Raw genomic sequence first — 24074 nt, 5'->3', positions numbered from 1 at the left:
TGCTTGTAGAGGCTTTTCCAGTTCATCTCCAAGGTGTTCATTGGGATTCAGGCTTTATTTAAGCGAATAAAGATCTTTCACACCAGACTCTTCCCAAAAGGGAGTGTATTTGTCAGAGGAGATTGCACGGCTGTATCCTGGATTTTATGCACCTGCTAGTAATGAGTGTAGCTGAAACACAGCGATTTAAAGGAGGAGGGGGGTGTCTGCATATTTTTGGGCCATGACAAGAGTACTGCATGAAAAATAACGATTTGTATGGTCATTCACATCTACACATATGTAGCATTACGACCGTGCAGACAGACTAAATGTAAACCCACGTAAGATTAACTAACTGAACATCATTGCGTTCACGTTCCAAGCACCTGCTAATTCTTAAGGCACAGGTTTTACTTCTTTTTTCCTGTTCCACTCAGTCTTGCACACAGCTGTGTTTGCACATGTTTCAAACTATTCTCAACCACAGATGAATGTTGATGGAAGAGTTTGACACACGTGGACTCGTTCTATCATTCTGGACTTTTCACATTGTTTTAAACTGTTGTAGACATTAAAAGGCACAAGCAGATGGTGTGCATTTATGCATTCTCCATTTATGCATATCTAAACCCTTATTTCAGAAACGTTTTTCACTACATATGAATTAGTTTGACTGGCTAAACCTGAACATATATTGCCAAAATATGCACAGTTCAGGGCTTAACAATAAACCAGGGTCCTTATTGTTATGTTCCCCAAATACATTTCTAAAGCTCTTGAAATATGTCTCAGGAGGATAGTTTTTTTTTTTTTTTTTTTGCAGATTTTGTTTTCAAGTATCCACCAGAGGCCGCTGTGTAGGCTTTTTCCAATCTCAAATTTCTCTCACGAGTGCCAGTGGCGCCTGCTGTTCTCATGTAAACCCACCAGAGGCAGCTGTCAACTGACTGACTGACAGACCGACAGATTGCCCCACCCACCCCTTCCCTTAACCCAACCAATAGTGTTCTCAAAAGCACGAATTGACCCCATCGTCCACTTATCTAAAACCAATCGATACTTCTTTCAAAAGCACAGATTGATCCGATCGTCCATTTCTCTAAACCCAACCGACAGTGTTTTCAAAAGCAATTAAAACAAAAGTCCTTGCGGCCGCTTGCTTTTTTTTTTTTTTTTTTTTAAGTTTTTAGATTTTGCCACTTTCTCACCTTGTTATTTACTTATTTTATTTTTTGTCTTTTGTCTTTGTTTTACTTTTTTTCAGGTAACGTTCTTTGACGTTCTTGAATCTTGAATTTAAAGTTCGCTAATGTACACGGCAAGTTACTAAGCAAACTGATAACAGCGGAAAAGCTGTCCACATGGAGGTAAGTGATCAGCTGGTAGCGCGAAAAGAAACAGAAGCCGGCAGCACCGTCATACCGCCCAGCCGCATTCGTTTTAAAGACAAAATGCAGCAATACGTACCTCTGGCTACATAATTTCACACTCTCCAGAAATGTATACTGGGGCACATCTTTACAACAAGCCTGTGTTGCAATAAGGACAGCCTACGGCCAGGGTTGTTTAACTAAGTTAAATGCTAAACTATCAGCTCTCCTTTGAAACATTTATTTTAAAATAAACTTTACAGAATTATACATATACACAGTATTATATATATATATATATATATATATATATATATATATATATATATATATATATATATATATATATAATACATGCACAAACACACACACACACACACAGTTGAAGTCAGAATATTAAAGCTTCAGCAAAAAAAAAAAAAATCTTTAAGCTATTTTTTTTCGAGTGTCTACAGAACAAACCATTGTAATACAATAACTTGTCAAAGTAGCCTAACCTGCCTAGTTAACATAATTATCCTAGTTAAGACTTTAAATGTAACTTTGAGCTGTATAGAAGTGTCTTGAAAAATATCTAGTTAAATGTTATTTACTGTCATCATGGCAAAGATAAAATAAATCAGTTATTAGAAATGAGTTAATAAAACTATTATGTTTAGAAATGTGTTGAAAAAATCTGCTCTACGTTAAACAGAAATTGGGGGAAAAAAATAATTCAGGGGGCTAATAATTCTGACTTCGACTATATATACTTGATCTAACTTGCCTAGTTAACCTAACACATTATTTAAAACTTAATACTGCACATTAAGATAAATAGTAGCAGTTTGTGAAATAACTACAAAAATATTATCTACTGTCAACATGGACTAACTATGGACTAAATACATTTGTTATTAGGAACTAATTATTAAAACTATTTTAAGTGCTCATCAAACAGCACTTGGTAAATAAAATAAAATAAAATAAAAAAATACATAAAAATAAATAAAATAAAATAAAATATATATAAAAAAAATCTCATGAAGGCTATTCATTTTGTTAATAACTAGAATTTTTAAGTGAGAACTTAAAAAGTTGAGTGACTTTAATGAGTTAAGGACAGTGCCCAGAGTCTATTTTTGGACTTTAAAACAATCATGGACTAAACTGTGCTTTGGTAGTACTCAAAAGACTGCGTGCTTGAATAAAGAGCCAGATTGATGTTAAACAAATATATACACACCTCACAAAGGAGAAGAGTGAAAAGCGTAAGCGTGTTGGTTTCAACAGACCACTCACGTCTTTAATAAACAGTAATGTGTTTCCCTCACACACAAGTGCCAACCTAATGATGCCATTAGAAGCAACAAACACAAGTGACATCAGAATGACATAAAAACCCTGCTATCGTTCCATCTAATAGTCGGATAATCATGGGAATCCAGTGCGAAAATCCACCTGAGATCATTAAACACAGAATATGAGGATGTTGAGATCCAGGTTATGTGCGCACCAGAAACTGAGCCTTTGTTTACCTTTTATTTATTTACTAGCACAAGTAAAGCGCTGTTGAATATGAAATGTCATACTATTTACGTGCAGTGTAAGCACTTAAGGCAAGGCTTTTTAGTTTTTGACACAACCTGTAAACAACAAAAGATCTAACGTTCTCTGTAAAGACCAAACATGAGTTGGCAGATATGAAAGCATTTATCCATGGAAACAAGAATATGCCTATTTACAGACAATAGCGAGAAGGGGGGAAAAAAGCAGTACTTCAGCTTCTCGAAAACCACTTCACACTCTTAAAGACCTCTTCTGTTTGGATATGGCAATTTTATCAATTACGAATGCTTTTTACTCTATTTCAACCTAAATAGCCGCTTCCATGGCTAGTCAAGGAACAGTAAGTCTCTCAAATGTGTTATTAATAATTCATCTGAGAATGCTGTTTATGAAGTTCGGGAGGCAGGTCTAATAAGCATGGACAGCATCTAATACGCCGTGTGCTGGACAAAGCGCTTTTGAGAATCATTACTTTGTGCGCTTGTCTAATTGAGACTTCATAAATTACCCAGTAGGCCTGGACTCACTGCAGATTGCTCCTTCAACGAAAAGACACACGGCACGTTTTCCTCAGAGCCACATCATATAAAGCAGCAGTAATGGCAAATGTGTAAATAACAATAACAGCGAAAGCGCATCGAGTAAAATATGGCGGAAGCAGCCTAAAGGCTCTTTCTGTTTCAGATTTCAGCACAATCGCAACAATTATCCGCTTTTCCTCGCTTTTCTCCGCTCTCATTGTTTTTGGCAGGCAGATCCATAACATTCTTTTTGTTTCACTTCGGTCTCCTCCTTTTTTCCCAAGCCTGAGAAACTTCAGACATGAGAACCCTTAGCCGCCTCTAATATAAAACCAGCGAAATTTACCTAGGATTATAAGTCATTGACAAATAACCTTGCTGATAGATGCGAACTAGATTTTGTTCAAAGCACTCTGACAGCCTCAAAAGAGATTAGTGGAGTTCTTATCAGGTCAGGGGTGTCACGGGGGAAATGTGTTTAAAGTCACATTGATTTATTGAAAGATTTTCCAATAAGAAGACTTCTCTCTACTCTCAGACGTGTGTATGTATGTGTGTGTGTGAGAGAGAGAGAGAGACTCAGTCATTGTGAACTACAAAGGAGAGAAAAAAAAAGTTAAAAACAATTGCAAGACCAACATCCAGACCCCAAATAAACACAAGAGATCTTTGATGGTGGAGTAAAACTACACTGTGTTTCCTCTCCCATTCCCATCATCTACCGCGTGCTATTCTTCCAGACGAAATAGCAATAGATGACCGATATACACGTTCACACGCACCCACAAACACACACACACACACATACACACTGACAAGCAAGAATAATAAGATCCTTTGTTCCTGCAGGCATTCATTTGACACTATTACCTTCTTAAGAGTAATTATGAATCTTTTTTCAGAAAGCTGGATTGTGGGAACCGTAGGGTTTGGCCCTGATCCTCCCACCAGCAGTGAACGGATGAGAGAGAAAACTTAGAGAATCACTCCGCACCCCTGTCAGAGAAATGTCATTAGCCCTGTATCTCTCTTCAGTCTTCAGTCTTTCACCATCCCATCCTCTTCCCCCTCCCAAACTCTCTCTCTCTCTCTCTCTCTCTCTCTCTCTCTCTCTCTCTCATTCTCTCACACTCCCGCTGCTTCGTTTGATCTCTGAGGTCCACTGGAACCCTGGAAAGCTATTCCAGCATTTGCGGTCCGTCAGAGTCCTGTGGAGAACCTTCTGGATGTGTTGGTGTGTCCAGGCTGTAACCCTTCCTGCTGACATGGCTCTCCACCACACAATCTGTCAGAGACTTCACCTTAACAGCACACCACAAGTGCAGATAATGGATGACGCCTCTCTAAATGCACCAGATCGACAGACTTCAATTCTGTGTACTTTTTTTCTTACAATACGTTACTATTAATATTATTATTATTATTATTATTATTATTAATATTACAATATCTACTTTATTGAATTTACATAAACACTAGTTATTTTTAATAATATTATTAATAGAAAGCAGTTGTACTTAAATAAGATTAACATTGACTGAGAATAATCTTGAACATTGTTGACACATTGTTTTTTTAGCTATAATATAATATAATATAATATAATATAATATAATATAATATAATATAATATAATATTAAAATGATATATGATAATATTAATAATAATTTTTAAAAATACAATATAATACAATATATAATAAAATTTAATAATATAATATATTAAAATATAATATAATATGAATAATATAATCAAATATAATATAATACAATACAAATTAAAATATAATATAAATTATAAAATATAATAATATAACAAAATATAAAATAATAATAAAATAAATTAAAATACAATATAATAAAATATAATATAATATGAATAATGTAATAAAATATAATATAATAATAAAATAAAAAAATAAATATGATATAAATTATGATATAAAATATAATAATATAAAATAATGAAATATAATATAATAAAAGTAAATAAAATATAATAATATAATAAAATATAATAAAATGAAATACAATATAATATTAAATAATAATATAATATAATATTATAAAATATAATAAAATAAAATACAATATAAAATAATAGTAAAAATTAAATATATAAAAAATATAATATAATAAATAGCTTTAATGATATCACTTTTTAAGCAAAATTTGCAATATATCTATCTAGCATGAACAAAAATTTATAAACATTGTTATAATAATAATAATAATAATAATAACATTAATAATAGCTATAATAATAGTAATAATAATAATAATCAAAGTTCTTTGTTAATGCTGCATCATACTACTAATATATGAAACATCATGGGACGTTGTGACACTCAACAAGATCTGCTTGTTGTTGACTCCATATTATAAAATATATAAAAGTAACATTATAAACAGGTCACTCTCAGCTTATGACACTTAACACTCCTGGGCTTCAGATCACACACTGATAAACTGAGGAAGGAACCCGAGCAGTCTTGAGAACTCCGAGACAAGTGTTTGTTTGTGTCTTTATCAAGTCCGAAATCAAAGCCTTGCCCCAGTTATGTGTCGACCCATGGTATAAACTCACTCTTTACTTTACATCATCACCTGATCTATACAGCCTCATTGAGGACCCACTGTCTCTGCTCTAATAGCTATTCCCAAAGGTACTATAGCGGTCGACAACAGGAGCCGGATAATATTTTTAATGTTATCAGTAACACTCCCACGTTTGTTTTCAATGGCCGGAGCTCGGGATGACAGGAAATGGCAGCGTTTGTTCTGATTTCGACCAAAGAACGTGGGAGGAGGATCCACAATGCACAATGATCTCTTGTTCAGATTGAAATGCTTTGTGCATTCATCTATAACTGCCCAACATGCAAAGATAACCAGCCAGTCTCATGATCAATAAATAAATAGCAGACAGCATAAAAAAAGAGAACGATAGATAGAAAGGGGGTGGGGGGAATAATGACACAAAGGCTGACAGAGAGATGGAGGGTTCTTTGACATCTATTTGTCTTGTTTTAATAGAGGAAAATCGAAAGAAATGAGCGGAAAATGATAAAGGCGCTTTCCATGATCATGGTGTACTTTAGTTTTTAAGTACAGATATTTTTTCTCGCCTTGCAAATGCTATGTTTTAGATGAATTATTTTCTAAGGTTAAATTAGCATGAAACATCGCTTGTTTTACATCTCTGCATTCCCATTTAAAATGGTTTTTGTCTGTTCAATCCGTCTTGATGTTTTGAACTATTTTATTTTTAGAGCTGTAGCACTTTATAATTCTGACATTAAAGTAATTACAATATCGGTTAAATTACCATTCAAACCAATGTATTAAAAAATTATTATTTTAATTAACACCAACATTATTTTCAATGAAAACAAAGTATCATATCATATTTATTTATTTATTTTATGACAACTAAGTTTCAATAAATAAACAAACAAACAAATAAACAAATAAATATGAAGTTTTACATTAACAAGTCAACATTTGATTACTTCTTTTATTATTATTTTTGTATTTAATCTTAACAATAATAAAAAATAAAACCGCTTTCAATGCCTAAACAATACTAGTAAGTTAAGTATTATAATATATTGTGATGATTTATTATTTGTTTATGGTGTTTCACTTGCATATTGGATCCGCTTGTTTAGTATGTCGTCGCGAGAAGAGGCTTCAGGGCCCAATCACTCTATCAAACTATATGGGGAGACTCAATAAAAGGTAAAAATAAAAGTTTACAAAATAATTTCAAAAAACAAGATCGCAATATACATACAATTGAAGTCAGAATTATTAGCCCCCCTTTGAATTTTTTTCTTTTTTAAATATTTCCCAAATGATGTTTAACAGAACAATGGAATTTTCACAGTTTGTCTGAGAATATTTTTTTTTATTCTGGAGAAAGTCTTATTTGTTTTATTTCGGCTAGAATAAAAGCAGTTTGATTTTTTATTTTTTTTTTCTAAAATCATTTTGAGGGCAAGATCATTAGGCCCAAGCTATATTTTTTTTGATAGTCTACAGAACAAACTATTGTTATACAAAAACTTTCCTAAATGCCCTAACCTGCCTAGTTCACCTTATTAACCTAGTTAAGCCTTTAAATGTCACTTTAAGCTGTATAGAAGTGTCTTGAAAAATATCTAGTAAAATAATATTTACTGTCATCATGGCAAAGATAAAATAAATCAGTTATAGGAAATGAGTTTCTATTATGAGAATCTATTATGTTTGGAAATGTGTTGAAAGAATCTTCTCTCCATTAAATAGAAATAATTCTAATAATAATTCAGACTTCAACTGTATATCCATGCCTAATATCAGATGGACAAAAAATGTGATTATTTAAAAAAAAATTGTAAAATATTGGTGTTTGTAAAGCTGAGAGTCCAGAGACTGTTGTGTACACCAGGGGTTTCCAAACTTTTCAGCCCGCGAACCCTAAAATAACAATGCCAGTGACCCCTAAATTTCTTAGAAGTGGTTATAAATATACAAAAGTTGCACACACAACAACAGCCCTATATAAACACAAGCATATTGACAACACAAAAAAGTGCAACAGTCTAACAACCATATCATTTTTATGGTCATTTATTGATTAGTTTAATTTAATAACTTCAGCTGAGACTGGTGGACACAATGTTTTCAGCAAAAGTCTATTCTTGGTTTCATTTTAGAGACCGCTAATCAGAGATCATTCTCAGTGTTCAGTTGTGGCCTGTATTTATTTTGAATATATTTGATTGCCATAAAGGTGTCAGAAAGTTTAGCCTGGTGCTATACAATCAGTCTGCTGCAGCTGATACTATTAATGTGTTGTTAATTTAACGTAAACACACAAATCCAAAGACAAAAATAATTGAAAGGATGATGGCTTTTTATTTTATGTCGTTGTTTTTTTACTATTAAAAACTACTATTTTAATCTTCTGGGTTATGGTTAAAATATGGTAATTCTAATTCTAGTTTAATAAAATTAGTTTGACTTTTGGAAATCACCAAGCAACCCCCTTTTATTGTTCCGTGACCCCCAATTTGGGAACCAATGGTGTACACCATGATTTCAAATAAAATTCCCTTTATTGTGAGATATGACTGAAAAGTGGTCATAAATGAATATTTTCTCAATTCAAATGAGTAGCAGCTTGTACCTGGAAACAGTATTCCATACGTCACGACAAGCGGATTTCATTGTTTTAAGGTTAAGGGAAATGTCTGCAAAATAATATGGAAGCCTAAACAACCAAAAAAAAAACAACAACACAAAAAATGAATAAACAATATCCATCATAAATGTCACAGTGCATATTAACCAAATGTACCCTTTGCATAACTGTGATAAAGAAAGAACAAAAATAAGTGCGCATAATATTTCATAAGCGCTCACACCAGAGCTGCCTGTATGCTCCGCTGCGCCTTTATCTCCATCAATAAATGCAGTAGTAGCTGACATTAGGTCTCTGATCAGCTGCTGGACATCATCCTCTCATGTTAGCTTTGTAGTAGAGATCTTAAGAGCAAACGCGCGTGTGTGAGGAGTGGATGTTAGAGCTTATAAAGTGAAGTGATGGAAAGAAAGGTTGACGGCGGGGTTATCGCAGTCAGGCAGCACTGGGAGCTACAGTAAGTGGCTGTTTGTGTGTCTTCGCACACACACACATGCACACATAAACATGGCAGAAATGACACTTGCGTATAGCTGTGTATCACAGAGCAAACAGCAGCTCTTTGCCTCAAAGTCTGCCAGCCTAGAGAACGGATCAAACGCGGCGTTTGGGTGAAACCGTATCGACTGAGTGTCAAACACAACAGGGGCTGCAAGGAGGGGCATTTTTCTCTCATTCCCAACCTCCATTTTTTTTCCTTCCACAAAGAGCCATTGCTACAGTATGTGTGTCAATCACACTGCGTTATGTGTGTCAATATCTAATTGCACTGATAGCCAAAGATGGACGGATGAAAAAGCAAAGAGAGAGAGAGATGGCAATCAAGTCAGAGAGAAGAAGAATAAAAAAAAGAAAGAGCCGTTTTATTACAATTCCATTACGGCTCTTTGCGACACGGATGAAGGAAAACTATTACTCAACCTGCACACGCCATGAAAAATGAAACTAGTTCTGATATACAAAACGGCTTTGTTCTTGATGAAGATAAACAGTTTGGCTATGTTTGTGAAGTCCATAGCAAAAGCGTACCAAAATAACACGTCAAAAATAATCAAAAGAAGGGGGAAAAAGTCTCGAAAAAGCCATTTTAAACAGTGTGTCAGTGCTGGACAAATGACTCTGTGGTAACACCCACCACCCTGCCTTCATACACAGGAAGACAAATATTGAACAGGACTCCACACGCATCAAACAACAGTGTGGGGAAGGGCCGAGTAGGCCTGGGTCTCGTCTGTAATCACAAATGTCCAAATCTTCTAACAAGGTCCAGAGCTCTGTCCCCCACATCAAACCGGGTGTTTCCATTACGTTACTCTCTATGGTGATCAATTAATGGTGCACTCTAAAAAATACAAATAAAAAATCTGCTTGTTCAAATTGTGTAAAATTAGCAGAACCAACACCATTCTCGAAGATTTCTGACCTTTTATTTGCATTATGCTATAAAAACTTAAATGCATATAATAATAATAATAATAATAATAATGTAAGAATTGAAATATTGCAAATATTCTGATATCTTTGACAATTCAAAACATGAGCTGAAAACAGAGACTGGTAACTTCACAACTCAGCAAGGGGAATGCGGGAAAAACCAGTTCCTGCTGCATTTGCATCTGAGTCTGCTTCATCCCCCCAACTCACGCATATGGTCATTTCAATGTTTGAATGTTCTAGAATTAACCAAACTGACTTTAACTATCATGTTTGATATCATTTGAAATGTCTCAGTGCGATTGGTACAATGGTCTCATTCTCTCAGAAATATACATAATCAGAACAATAAATATATAACTTCAGGCATCTTTTGAACCACTGTGAGGGGTGTGACACTAAGTGTGAATGCCTTTTGTTATACATTCACACCCCCTTCCTTGAGGGAATTCTTGGATTATTTAAGGTAAGGGCTAAGAAAAGCTCAAGGCGATTCTGCCTAACCAGATCAGCCCATAACATGGGGTCTGCCCCATGTTATGTATATTACAAAGTCAGGAATGCATCTTTTTCATCTTGGATTTATCTTTGATAATTTGATGTTTTGTATTGATCGTTTATGAATTGACTGATTGAATTGGCATAATACATTTACCTGACTAATAAATTGTTATGTTTTGAATGATTCAAACAGAGTTCGTGTTATTATCTTTAGTAGATTGTGGTAATTTCATAGCACCACAAGCCCCTGTTCAGGTTAGTAGCGGACTAGAACACGGTAGACGGAGCATTGCGGCACGTTACACGATGTCTCTAGAGCTCCGACTAACAAATTGGCATTTATTCATGTATACTTAGGCTGTAAAAGGATATCTAAGGGGATAGTCCTTCACCCGATAAACTTTTAATACTATTTAGATAGTATAGTGATTATTCAAAGTTACTACTAGTTTAAGTACGACTGGTCTGCTTAATTCTATAGTAATGATCGTTATATGACTAAATAGCTCTGTCTGATTTAGGAGGTAGCAGACCTATGGGGACCGCATAAAAAATATCCTAATCTGAGTAAGTAGGGTTCTGCCTTTTTAGGATAGCGGTCAATCGCCCCTGTTTAGTGACCAAGACTGACATGCTTGTGCTTAAGAAATTGTATACTCGGCCGGTACAAGATTCAGGATGTTATAGAGATCCCAATGAACGAGAATAACATAAAATGATGAACCGAAGAGAATATTCAATCATAATCTAAATTAATGTGAACGGAAACAAAATAACCTTCTCAATGTTTTATAATTGGAGTCAGATAAAACGAGGATAAACATATTAATATTCTAAACCATCTCATACTAAAATTGGAGTCAGATATGAGTTAAGTTTAATATAAATCAACATTGTGCACTGGAAAGACCGAACATGCAGTGAACCTTCATCCACCATTGGATACCGTCATTGGACCAACTGGCTGGACCCTACAAAATGGTGACCCATCTCCGTGATCTCCCAACTCAGGCGAGTTACGTCTTTCCAGCACAAAATGGATTTATATCAACCAAGAGGTTTGGATCTTCTATTCTATCTTCAGCTGCTGTGGTAAGTCAATTCTTCTTTGCCTATTAGAAATGTTGAGGGAAAGCTGGACGCACCCTATATAAACACATTGATAGAATGAGTCGGAAATGCTCAAAAATGTTAGTCCGGAATGCGTTATCCGGTGGGGTTGAGAATTAGACAAAACCACCTTGATTATCAGGGACATGATAGCAGCAGTATAGATAAATGCCATCCCTTGCTTTGAAATCTCTTTGTCTGCTAGGCAGCAAGAGTTGAAGCTTAAAATTGGAATAACATCATCCAAATTATATTCTGGAACTCAGTGGAGAGTCATAAATTAGATCCTAAAAGTTTAAATCAAAAACTATGCATTGTTTTAAATCTACTGTTTTATAAAAAAAAGAGAAAAATGGAAAAAAGGAAAACAGGAAAAAATGGTTTAAGATTTAAAAACAATTGTAAACTTTTAAATTGGATTAATAACAACAGTCTGTTTAAGGCATTTGCATGTGAAAAATAAAGGTGAGCAGAACAGAATGATTTGATTGCAAAAAGACAAATAAGCTCTAATGAAAACTCTGCCTTTACAAATCAGAAATTTGCCATTTAAATTTAATGGTGATAAATTCAAATATGATGCTGATCAACTACACTGTAATCCCGAATAAGTTGACAAAACTCAAAAAAATTTGAGGCAATCAGTTATGTCAAATTTTTTAAGTTATGAAATTATCTATTCTAAGTGAACAGAAACATTCAACTAACTTAAAATACCCAAGTTACTCAACTTATACATTTTAATTGCAATTAACTTAATTATTTTAATTTCTTTCAACTTTAAATACTTAAATCACCCAGCTGATAGCATTTTTTAAAGATTACATTTTTTCAAACTCAAAAATAAGAAAAAGTTCTGAATACTCATTAAGGTTAATTAAGATAAACAAATTTTAAGGATTTAAGTTAATAGAGCTCAATTCAATTAATTAGTTACAGCATTAGGGTTTACAGTGTAAAATATCCACTATACTTTAATTTAATCTCAAAACAGACTAAATATAAAAGAAATTCTAAGATTTTAACTTTAAATCAGCCCTTAGACCTCCTGATGGTTCAAACCTTTTCATATTCAAATGTCCTGACAGAGAGCAGAGAAATCTCACCTCAGTGATAATAAGATGCTCAGAATGTGTTTGCTGTATTTGCATAAAACAATAACATTATTCCATTTGGCCACAAGCCTTTGCTGACCCTTTTGTTCTCCATGCAACTTACAAGCAAACACAACCCTGATCACAAGATAAAAGCATTAAGCTAAAATGCACTGCCATTCTAAAAACACTCTCCAGAGACCAGATATAATTAAATTTTAATACTTACTATTTTAATATAATATAATTACATAAGGAATAAACAATAATGTACATTATATTATAATCGCCAATCATGGCACTAAAGACTAAAGATGAAACATCTTTCACTTTGAGGAGGTTCGCTTTCTTTATGCTTAATGAAAACACTGACAGAACTACTATAGCATAACTGATTGTAAACCAATATAATCCTCGCTGAAAAAAAAAAAAAAAAAAAACACCACCTACAATTAAAATTTGATCAGAGAGTTAAGCTCACCAGAAAAAACATAATGAAAGGGGGATGGATATGATAACATTCAGAGTTACCAAAGTTTTTATGGGTCAAAAGATCTAAGAATCTGTGAGTCACACCATAAAATGACAACCGTTAAGCAGAGAACACCAAAAGGGTGAAATGATTTCTGCCAACAGATCTGACTGTTAATGAGAGCAAAATCATTGATTGATTCAGAAAAATGTCCCCAGCGGAACTGGGAGATAATGCTCAGAATACAGCAGACTGTATAAACAGGTGTTACACACTCACAATATGCTGAAATCAACAACAGCAGTTCAGATCTGACCAGCAACATCATGTGGCTTCCAGAATTAATATTGCAAAATGATGCATTAACATTAATTCCACATGATTGAATTTGAAACTGATGAAAATTCTAAAAATGGTTCTCTCTGCTTTTGTTCTCATCTTAGGCGGACCAATAACAAAGAACACTCCAGATCCGGTCCACATCAAACAAATACAAATGAGGGCAACAAAAGGTTAAGCCATAGCCTGAGGCCAAAAGTCTCCCACCTTGCATCTCAAAGCAAGAACCCCTGTGGTGCTAACACCTCACCTGCAGTGAGTCCTCTGAAAAAAGTCTTTGATCAGTCATCAGAATAACAATTATCCACAGCTGATCTTATCAATGGATTCAGCATTCTAGGAGACTATGTGATTTCGCAAAACATCTTTCTTCAACAAAGATGTAAATTTACATGTTAAATGAAACAGAGACACAAAAAGATCTCATAGTTAAAATCTTCCCAAATTGCTTAATAGCAATGGGACTAAAACCCTGGTTACCTAGAGGCGATAAAAAAACTTTACTGCATTGTTCCTGCAAAGACCAATAGCAACAGACTCTATTGTCACGAATCCTGGTGGCATTTTTAAATTTGTTTTTATACTATACACATGTTAAACCACATGTCCTGTATGAAAATGGAATTAACTATGTTGAAATTCATGCTTTGATCTCCAAAAGTAGAAAACTCTGCTATCCCCTGTATAGCTGCAGTTTGAACTACAAACAGGAGTATAGAGTGTGATAATTAAATTAACCATGAAAATGCATTTTTACAGGATCCAGCCTTGAACATTGCACCTTAAAATGCTCCGGAAAAGATATTATATGGAATCAATTTGAGCCGGAACACACCTCATGTTCACATTCTTATGCTGGCTCCCTGTTAAACAGGACTAAAATTTTGCAACACAATTATAAAAGTTGATTACCATTGTTCGGAGCATTACACTGACACATAGCCACAGGTAAACCCAGGCACATAGATAACACCTTAGTCTTCAAAGACCCAGGAGTCAAATCTCTTTAGTTAAGATCTTTTGTCCATGTTTATACGAACAAAACACATTAGCCTCACACACATAGAACAGAATAATTAATCTGATGACAGACGAGACAACAAACACCCTCTGACACCCTCTGTCAGCTGAAAAGAAATTACACATTTGCATGGCTTTGACAACAAATTGATGGTATAAAACTTCAATAGAGGCGAACTTGCCATAGATACACTGACTGTTGTGGGGATGGTTGACAAACCAGAGGGCCCCTGGTTTTCCAATCTATCACCAATAACAGGTATAAGTGCTAAAGTGATTAAAATTAAACCGAAGTGAGGACACTTCTAATAATCACTAGGACATTTAAATTTGACAAATACCATCAATTGTGTTCAAGCCCCCCCACACACACACACACACAAACACACACACACACACACACACACACACACACACACACACACACACACACAAACACACACATTATTATAGATATACCTTCATAATTATGGTTAAATAATGTGATTACTATCATGTATGACAAATATCTTCACGTTTTTTCATTTTGAAAATGAATGTCATTTATTTGAATGTATTGTCATGATGATATGTTTTATGATGCATACTGCCTGTTATACTGTTTTAATAAGTTGCACTGACCTTTTGATAGCTTTACCTTGAGTAATTCAAACCAAGAATATTTAATATTCTCCCTATCATTATACCCTATCTCAGTGGTGACAAAGACTTATCTGTTTTTGATTGGACCATTTAAACAGATTGAAAGAGACCTGAGACCAGTTGTACGACTCGCACTTGCTGACTTTTATGCTTCGATCATATATTTTATGCTTAACCTCATGACTTTCTCCAATGCAGAATGACACAAGTTCATAACTGTTCAATCGCTGAGCCATCATGTTGCTGTTTAGGTGTCCGAGAGAAGGCAGTGTATACACACTGCAGACCCCCACATGCCGATGTCTGCATATCTGGAGGTGACCAGATTCATCAGAAGAAGCAGACTATGAGAAGCCCACACGACGTGGACACTTTTGTCAGGGGAAGGACACAGTGGAAGCTATGAAGGCCTGTATGGACTGAATGAACTGTGCATTCGGGTCAGGCTCATCAAAAGAGGTGAAAACGAGCCTGGACCTGTTTAGCTACCTGCTGAACACGACTTACAACTGAAAATGCTGCAGAGACTGTCTTAAATTGCCCCTGAACGACCTCAACAAGGATACATAGTGACCCCATGGGCACATTTATATCTGACCCACGGGATCAAATGGGGGTTATCTGTAAGAATTGAAATATTGCAAATATTCTGATATCTTTGACAATTCAAAACATGAGCTGAAAACAGAGACTGGTAACTTCACAACTCAGCAAGGGGAATGCGGGAAAAACCAGTTCCTGCTGCATTTGCATCTGAGTCTGCTTCATCCCCCCAACTCACGCATATGGTCATTTCAATGTTTGAATGTTCTAGAATTAACCAAACTGACTTTAACTATCATGTTTGATATCATTTGAAATGTCTCAGTGCGATTGGTACAATGGTCTCATTCTCTCAGAAATATACATAATCAGAACAATAAATATATAACTTCAGGCATCTTTTGAACCACTGTGAGGGGTGTGACACTAAGTGTGAATGCCTTTTGTTATACATTCACACCCCCTTCCTTGAGGGAATTCTTGGATTATTTAAGGTAAGGGCTAAGAAAAGCTCAAGGCGATTCTGCCTAACCAGATCAGCCCATAACATGGGGTCTGCCCCATGTTATGTATATTACAAAGTCAGGAATGCATCTTCTTCATCTTGGATTTATCTTTGATAATTTGATGTTTTGTATTGATCGTTTATGAATTGACTGATTGAATTGGCATAATACATTTACCTGACTAATAAATTGTTATGTTTTGAATGATTCAAACAGAGTTCGTGTTATTATCTTTAGTAGATTGTGGTAATTTCATAGCACCACAAGCCCCTGTTCAGGTTAGTAGCGGACTAGAACACGGTAGACGGAGCATTGCGGCACGTTACACGATGTCTCTAGAGCTCCGACTAACAAATTGGCATTTATTCATGTATACTTAGGCTGTAAAAGGATATCTAAGGGGATAGTCCTTCACCCGATAAACTTTTAATACTATTTAGATAGTATAGTGATTATTCAAAGTTACTACTAGTTTAAGTACGACTGGTCTGCTTAATTCTATAGTAATGATCGTTATATGACTAAATAGCTCTGTCTGATTTAGGAGGTAGCAGACCTATGGGGACCGCATAAAAAATATCCTAATCTGAGTAAGTAGGGTTCTGCCTTTTTAGGATAGCGGTCAATCGCCCCTGTTTAGTGACCAAGACTGACATGCTTGTGCTTAAGAAATTGTATACTCGGCCGGTACAAGATTCAGGATGTTATAGAGATCCCAATGAACGAGAATAACATAAAATGATGAACCGAAGAGAATATTCAATCATAATCTAAATTAATGTGAACGGAAACAAAATAACCTTCTCAATGTTTTATAATTGGAGTCAGATAAAACGAGGATAAACATATTAATATTCTAAACCATCTCATACTAAAATTGGAGTCAGATATGAGTTAAGTTTAATATAAATCAACATTGTGCACTGGAAAGACCGAACATGCAGTGAACCTTCATCCACCATTGGATACCGTCATTGGACCAACTGGCTGGACCCTACAATAATAATAATAATAATAATAATAATAATAATAATAATAATAATAATAATAATAATAATAATAAATAGTGGTGGAACTGGACTGACAGTTTTAATTTTAATTAATAACTTCAATGTTTTAGCTGCTTTGACACAATCTACATTGTAAAAGTGCTATAGAAATAAAGATAAATTTAATTGAATGTTACATATATATATATATATATATATATATATATATATATATATATATATATATATATATATATATATATATATATATACACATATATATATATATATATATATATATATATATATATATATATATATATATATATATATATATATATATATATATATATTTAGGTGGTTCAATCTGCTGTGGCACCCTCTGAAATAAGTCGAAGTAAAGTGAATAAATTAATGAATAAACTAATGAATTTGTTTATGTATTTACTATAACTACACTGTAAAAAAATCCGTAATTTTACGCTTTATTTCCAGCAGTTAGGGTGCCGAAAAAAAACCCCGTAAAATAACGGCCATTAAATTACATACATTTACTGTAAAATAACAGAGATTGAATTTGAGAAATTTACCAGAAATTTAAATTTAAGAAAATTTCTATTTTAATATCCCCTATTTTACAGTAAATTTCTGTAATTTAATCCCAGCTGCTGGATATAAACCATAAAATGACAGATTTTTTTTTCTTTTTTTTTTTTACAGTGTACAGTAACTGGATGTGTACAGTAGTTCCAGCATGCTTTGCCTTGAATTACAAAAAGAGGGCAAATGTTGAAAATACGTTTAATCTCAAGTGTTAGTTTTAGTATTAGTACTTTTAAGTAAGTGTTACTCACATACTTTAAAGATTTAGAAGTTTTAATTAAGACTTTGTGTTTTGAGGATAGCACTCATGGTATGCTATTAACTTTATGAACAACATCATTGTTCGTTGCTTCACTCGATGAATGCCAGTTCTGAGATCAATCTTTTTTAACTTGCCCAGTCTATGTTACAAACAAAAACAGTACATGTTATTAAAGTAGTTGTTCAGTATGAATTAAAATGTCTAATTAAGTGATTACAGATAGATAGACAGAAAGACAGGCAGGCAGGCAGACAGGCAGACAGAGACAGACAGATAGATAGGTAGATAGATAGATAGATAGATAGATAGATAGATAGATAGATAGATAGATAGATAGATAGATAGATAGATAGATAGATAGATAGATAGATAGATAGATAGATAGATAGATAGATAGATAGATAGATAGATAGATAGATAGATAGATAGATAGATAGATGTAATAAGAGTAAACTATTCTTTTAAAAATGTTGATAGCATCCTTACCAAGAGTACTATACAATACACAAAACCTTAATTAAAATTCTGCTAAATATTCAAAGTAGTTGAATATTAAACATGCATTGATTACACACATTATCTGGATATGACAAGATAATTAAACTGAAAGTGAGTTGATCTCTCAAGCTATCCAACCTCTCTCTTTCTCTCTGTGTGTGTATATGTTAAAATGCTTGAAAACTGAAATGTGCATCATTGTGATATATTACAATAAAATAAATGGCAGTTGTCTACAGTGTCCTCAGCACATCCTTCCTTTGCTTTCAGTCAGAATTATACCAAGTGACCTGTAGGGGGAGCTGCTCTTTTATGACTTGGGGGGCGTATTTGTGTAAGACAATAAAAACATTAATTTGCCCTGAAATCATTCCTGACGTAAATGTAAAATGGTGCCCATTGGAACCCAGTAATGAAGCATGCGGCATCTCTGCAGCTTCTAATTTGACTAGTTAAATGACTCCATTACGTGTTTAACAGACAGAGGCAAATCATTTCTGGTCAGTTGAGGCTCACTTAGCCGCGTCACAGGGCTTGGGGAAAAATCGGAAGATAACTGGTCCCCGTTTCTTTCCTTTTTTTTGCACCATCCTATTGCAGCCCAAAAGTAAGTGGCTGAGAGAAAAGCTTACGATATGACCTGCACTTGTTTCTTCTCCTCTGTGTGTCCATCTCTCTCTCTCTCCTTCTGTGATGTGTCTCAATCCCTCTATTAATTAGGTGTCTACTGTGCATGATCAAAGGCTATATAGTGAAATACATAAATAGATGCACATCGGGGAGCATTTTAAGCACAGGTTGGACATATGATATGATCGGACGGCACTGCGTTATAATAATAGAGCTGTTTACTAATTGAATTATTTTATATTCCGCTTTATATTTCCATTCAAAAACACTATATTTTATATTCTGTTTTATTTTCTCCATTCAAAAGTACAACATATTAATAGTTCTGTTTACTAATTAGAATGGGTTGAGAAGTTACTTGTTAGGGTATTTAGGAAGTAATCACTTTAAAATATATAGACAGATAGACATAGATAGATAGATAGATAGATAGATAGATAGATAGATAGATAGATAGATAGATAGATAGATAGATAGATAGATAGATAGATAGATAGATAACATTTTAAACAGAAACAGTGGAAACGTTGATCATTTCTATTCAAAAATTAAATGTTTTATATTCCGTTTTATTTCAGTTCAAAAATACAAGATTTTATATTCAACAAAAGTGAAAATGTAGGCAAAATATTATACTTTAGCTGTTTTAGTTGCATTTCGTTTAAATAAATTAAAGACTCTTTTTTTTTTTTTTTGCTAAAATTTTGGGTAACATAAAATGGGTTATATAATTATAAAAAATATATATATTTATTATCTGCTTTGTTGACCTTTGTCTATAATTCTGTTGCACTGTAGAATCTCTGTAACAAAAATAAATTCCCCGTATGTGTGAACATACCTGGCAATAAAACTCTTTTTGATTCTGATTCTAAACTACTTTTACATGAAACCAAAATTTTGGAAATTTTAAACAATTTAAAAACACAAATGACTTCAATCAAATAATTATGTTGAATAAAAATATTAAATAAATAAATAAATAAATAAATAAAAAAAAATATATATATATGGTGCTTTTTTATGTTAAAGGGCAACAAAATGTATTGACATTTGTGTTCACATGTCATTCGTCTGTAGAATGTGAAGCTGGTATTGAGACAGAGGGTGTGTGCATTATCAAACCCACAGGGAACAACACCAATTACTGATATCAAGTGGCCATTCCACACATAGGCTAATACAGGATTGTCAATCTAAAAACACATGGCACACACACACACACACACACTAAACACACACTAAACACACACACACACACACACACACACACACACACACACACACACACACACACACACACACACACACACACACACACACACACACACACACACACACACACACACACACACACACACACAAAGACAGGTGGGTAAAGGCAGGCACTCTTAAGGGATACAGGGCTGATTAGAGCAGGTGCGTATGTGTGAGTCAGACGGTCCTCTCACCTCTGCTTTAAATGGGCTGATTAGGAATGGAAAAAGAGTTAGTGTGGATGGGCTGCTTCTCAGAACACTCTCTCAGTGCCCTCTGAATGGAAGGACAGGAACTGAACCCTGCCACACGTGCAGGAAGAAGAACATCTCTGCTGATGTACAGACAGCCAATCATAAACTGGCATCACTTTGAAGGATCACAGTGCATATGGCGAAAGATTTCATCATATAATCTGTCGAGAGCTGTCGAGTTTCTGTTTCTAAATGAGTTATGTTTTAAATGGATTCACTCACTGAAACAAACATCAGATATACTTTTTTGTGGAATCAGTAACACTCAAAATCGATGTTTGCTGTTTGTACAAACTTCTTATTTAAAATGAGATAAAACAACACAATTCTTGAGATGTTTTGCAACAACTTAATTGTTTATGTTCAATCCACTTTATTCTGTAAAACTTAATGTTAACTTTATTATTTCATGTTGTCCAACATATATCGATTGTGTGGAACAAAATTTTTTTTCTATTGAATTTTTTACAGTGAAGACAGGTCAGCCAAAACTGAAATTGTGTCATTATTTACTATATATATATATATATATATATATATATATATATATATATATATATATATATATATATATATATATATATATATATATATATATAATTTTTTTAAACATAGAACATATTTTTATTTTGTAATGACACTTTTTTTTCAATTCACAAATGTTTTAAATTTTTGTTTTTTAAATTTAAGTGGATCAAACTTTAACAAATAAGTTGTCCAACAAAAAATGTAGAACTATGTTGTTTCAACTCATTTAAAAAAAAGTAGTTTGAACAAGCAGCAAAAGTAATTTTTTAGTGAAGTCAGGATAAAAAATTAATGGAAGCTTGTGACAAAATTATGTCACTAAAATGAATAAAAAGCACACAACAAATACAAAATAATGGGGCAAAAAATGCCCAGCAAGTACATCATAAAATCATAATTTAACAAAGATATGAGTGTCAATTAACTACATTACATTTATATCAGCACGAGAGTATTGGATTTTTAAAACGTATGAATATTATCATATCCAAACGCACACAATTCCTCTTATCTAATTAATTGAGTATCCAATCATTAAGATTAAAATCATTACGAGAGGTTTTGCATTCTGTAACTTCCACTAAACTGACATACTAACTTGCCTGTATAGCTAGGTTATCACGTCTTTTCGTCAAACACACACACACACACACACAAACACACACACACACACACACACACACACACGCACACAAAAAAATTAAAAATATCTAATCACTAAATCAACATCAATGATAACTATATCCAAATAAAGAGCAGTAAAAGACAACAATGAAGATGTAATATTCCAGACCTAATGTACTGTAATGAGTTCATTTTTTTTTTTTTTTTTTTTTTGCATACACTCTTAAGTAAAGGAGAGACCTTTTAAGCGGTACTGTATACGTATGTGTGTGTATTTGCATGTCTGTGTGTATATTCCATATCATAAAAAAACTCACACAGGTTGTTGCCAACATAACTGATAACACAAAAGTGATGTCTGAGTGAACTATATCTTTTAAAACAGTTGTTCCCGCCTGGGGTCAGTGTGAGTATGCGGGGGCCAGAGTCTCCCCACTCTAATGGGATAGGTAATTATACAGTCTGATCTCACAGACGAGGGATTTAAGAACTAAGTATACTATGTGACACATGTCTGGGGATATTAATAGTCATAACAGAATGGACAGATGGACAGGGCTGAGATAATGCTGTCAGATGCCATAATAAGCTGCACCTTGGACGTCTTAAAGTACAAACAAACCACCAAAAAAAAAAAAAAAATGTCAGTAAATGCCTCAGTACAATATCTCTTTTGGTCTCACAGCAGATGTCAAATGCTGGTAAAAACGCACCAGCACAAGATCCTGAAAAGCAAAGCTCTCTTTATCCCTTTAGCGTCCATGGCTCAACTCTTTGTAGTGCGACTGAAGAGCAGTGAAGTGGGCCCCCTCCCCAAACGTCCGAGTCCTAACAGCCACCCCCTCACGTCTGATTGTTGATCCTCCTGAAGAGGACAGATCAAATATTCCACTCCAGTCTGCGAGCAGGGCAGAGATATGATTGGGGTTGACGGACGGGGCCCCCAGTTTTGAAGTCTTAACAGACAGTGCGACTTTGATATCTGTACTCGGCGCGTATCACCAAAGACACAGGGAATGAATGAGAGTGAGGGGGAACTGAGAGAGAAGCAATGAACAAAAGCATCTGTGGAGTGGTCAGGGCCAGCGGCAGCATGTGTCAGAGGCTTTTTGAAGTTTAACCCCCTTCCTCTCCTCCTCCTCCTCCTCCCTCTATTCCTCCCCCAAAAGGCCCCGCTTCTCCCCTCACACTTCCTGCTTTCTGGGAGAGCCCAGTGGCGACACATAGACACACACCAGCAGCCTCATCCAGCCAATTACCAGGCCCACTTTTTTATACTGTATGATAGACAGAGCTGCTTTGAATAAAGGCAGGGAAGCACTGTTTATTTGCTAAAAAACCAAGCGAGTTAAATCTGTGTAATGCGGGGGAAAATATCACATTGGTCACATCATCTGGAGAAATGAGGCAAAAGTCCTGTTTGTACTACGAATGAACTATAAGAATAACTGTATGAGTGTCCACGCCAATGAACATTAATGTTCTGCTTATTAGAAGCATGCAGCACATAGGTCAACTGCTTTAAAAGAGAAACTCTTCACTTTTTTTTTAAGTTGCAAGACTACACCAGCATTTTTGATCATCTTTACAGTAGAAAATGACAGATGATTTAGATGTATGGATCTACTCTATATCAATGGTCTCAAACTTAACTCCTGGAGAGCCGCAGCTCTGCACAGTTTTGCTCCAACCCTAATCAAACAAAGCTGATCCAAATAATCAAGGGCTGTTTCTCAATGTGCGTTCTTCAGCATTCTTGTGTCCTCCTGTTTTCATGTAACATCATCATCAACTGGCAAAGTTCAGTTCCAAAACTCAAGACTGCAAGAATGGAGGATGCATGAAAGTTCCCTGATATGTTTTTGGTATCGAGAATGTAACGAAGTAGACTCGAGCACCGAAGTCGGTCGAGTAGTTCCAGAAGTCATTGCGGATGAATAAAGGAGGTTGGAAGCGCAGCATTTTGTATATATATATATATATATATATATATATATATATATATATATATATATATATATATATATATATATATATATATATATATATATATATATATAAAGTTCAGGGATAATTTATCTATTTATCTCAGGAGTTTCCCTAAATGAGATGGTGAGCGTAAACATTAACATGAAAAACCTTAATAAAGGCATAAACAC

The 24074-nt window shown here is 34.4% G+C and overlaps 1 protein-coding gene and 2 long non-coding RNA genes across 28 annotated transcripts in view; 1 reads left to right on the top strand and 2 right to left on the bottom strand.

Annotated features, from left to right (window-relative positions):
- znf536 (zinc finger protein 536) overlaps positions 1-24074 on the bottom strand; it is a 497364-nt gene that overhangs the window by 46546 nt on the left and 426744 nt on the right. The gene's annotated exons all lie outside the window — the stretch shown is intronic.
- LOC141375117 (uncharacterized) lies at positions 10532-16483 on the top strand. Its single transcript, XR_015496138.1, has 2 exons — positions 10532-11636; positions 13664-16483. It is a non-coding gene; the product is annotated as an uncharacterized LOC141375117 (long non-coding RNA).
- LOC147836096 (uncharacterized) lies at positions 12036-15270 on the bottom strand. Its single transcript, XR_015496139.1, has 2 exons — positions 12607-15270; positions 12036-12244 (listed from the first exon to the last, which is right to left on the bottom strand). It is a non-coding gene; the product is annotated as an uncharacterized LOC147836096 (long non-coding RNA).

Source organism: Danio rerio, chromosome 7, assembly GCF_052040795.2.
Source record: "Danio rerio strain M-AB ecotype USA chromosome 7, GRCz13ab, whole genome shotgun sequence".
Lineage (NCBI taxonomy): Eukaryota > Metazoa > Chordata > Actinopteri > Cypriniformes > Danionidae > Danio > Danio rerio.
Note: the sequence above shows the minus strand (reverse complement) of the source record. Positions and strands in the feature narration are given on the sequence as shown.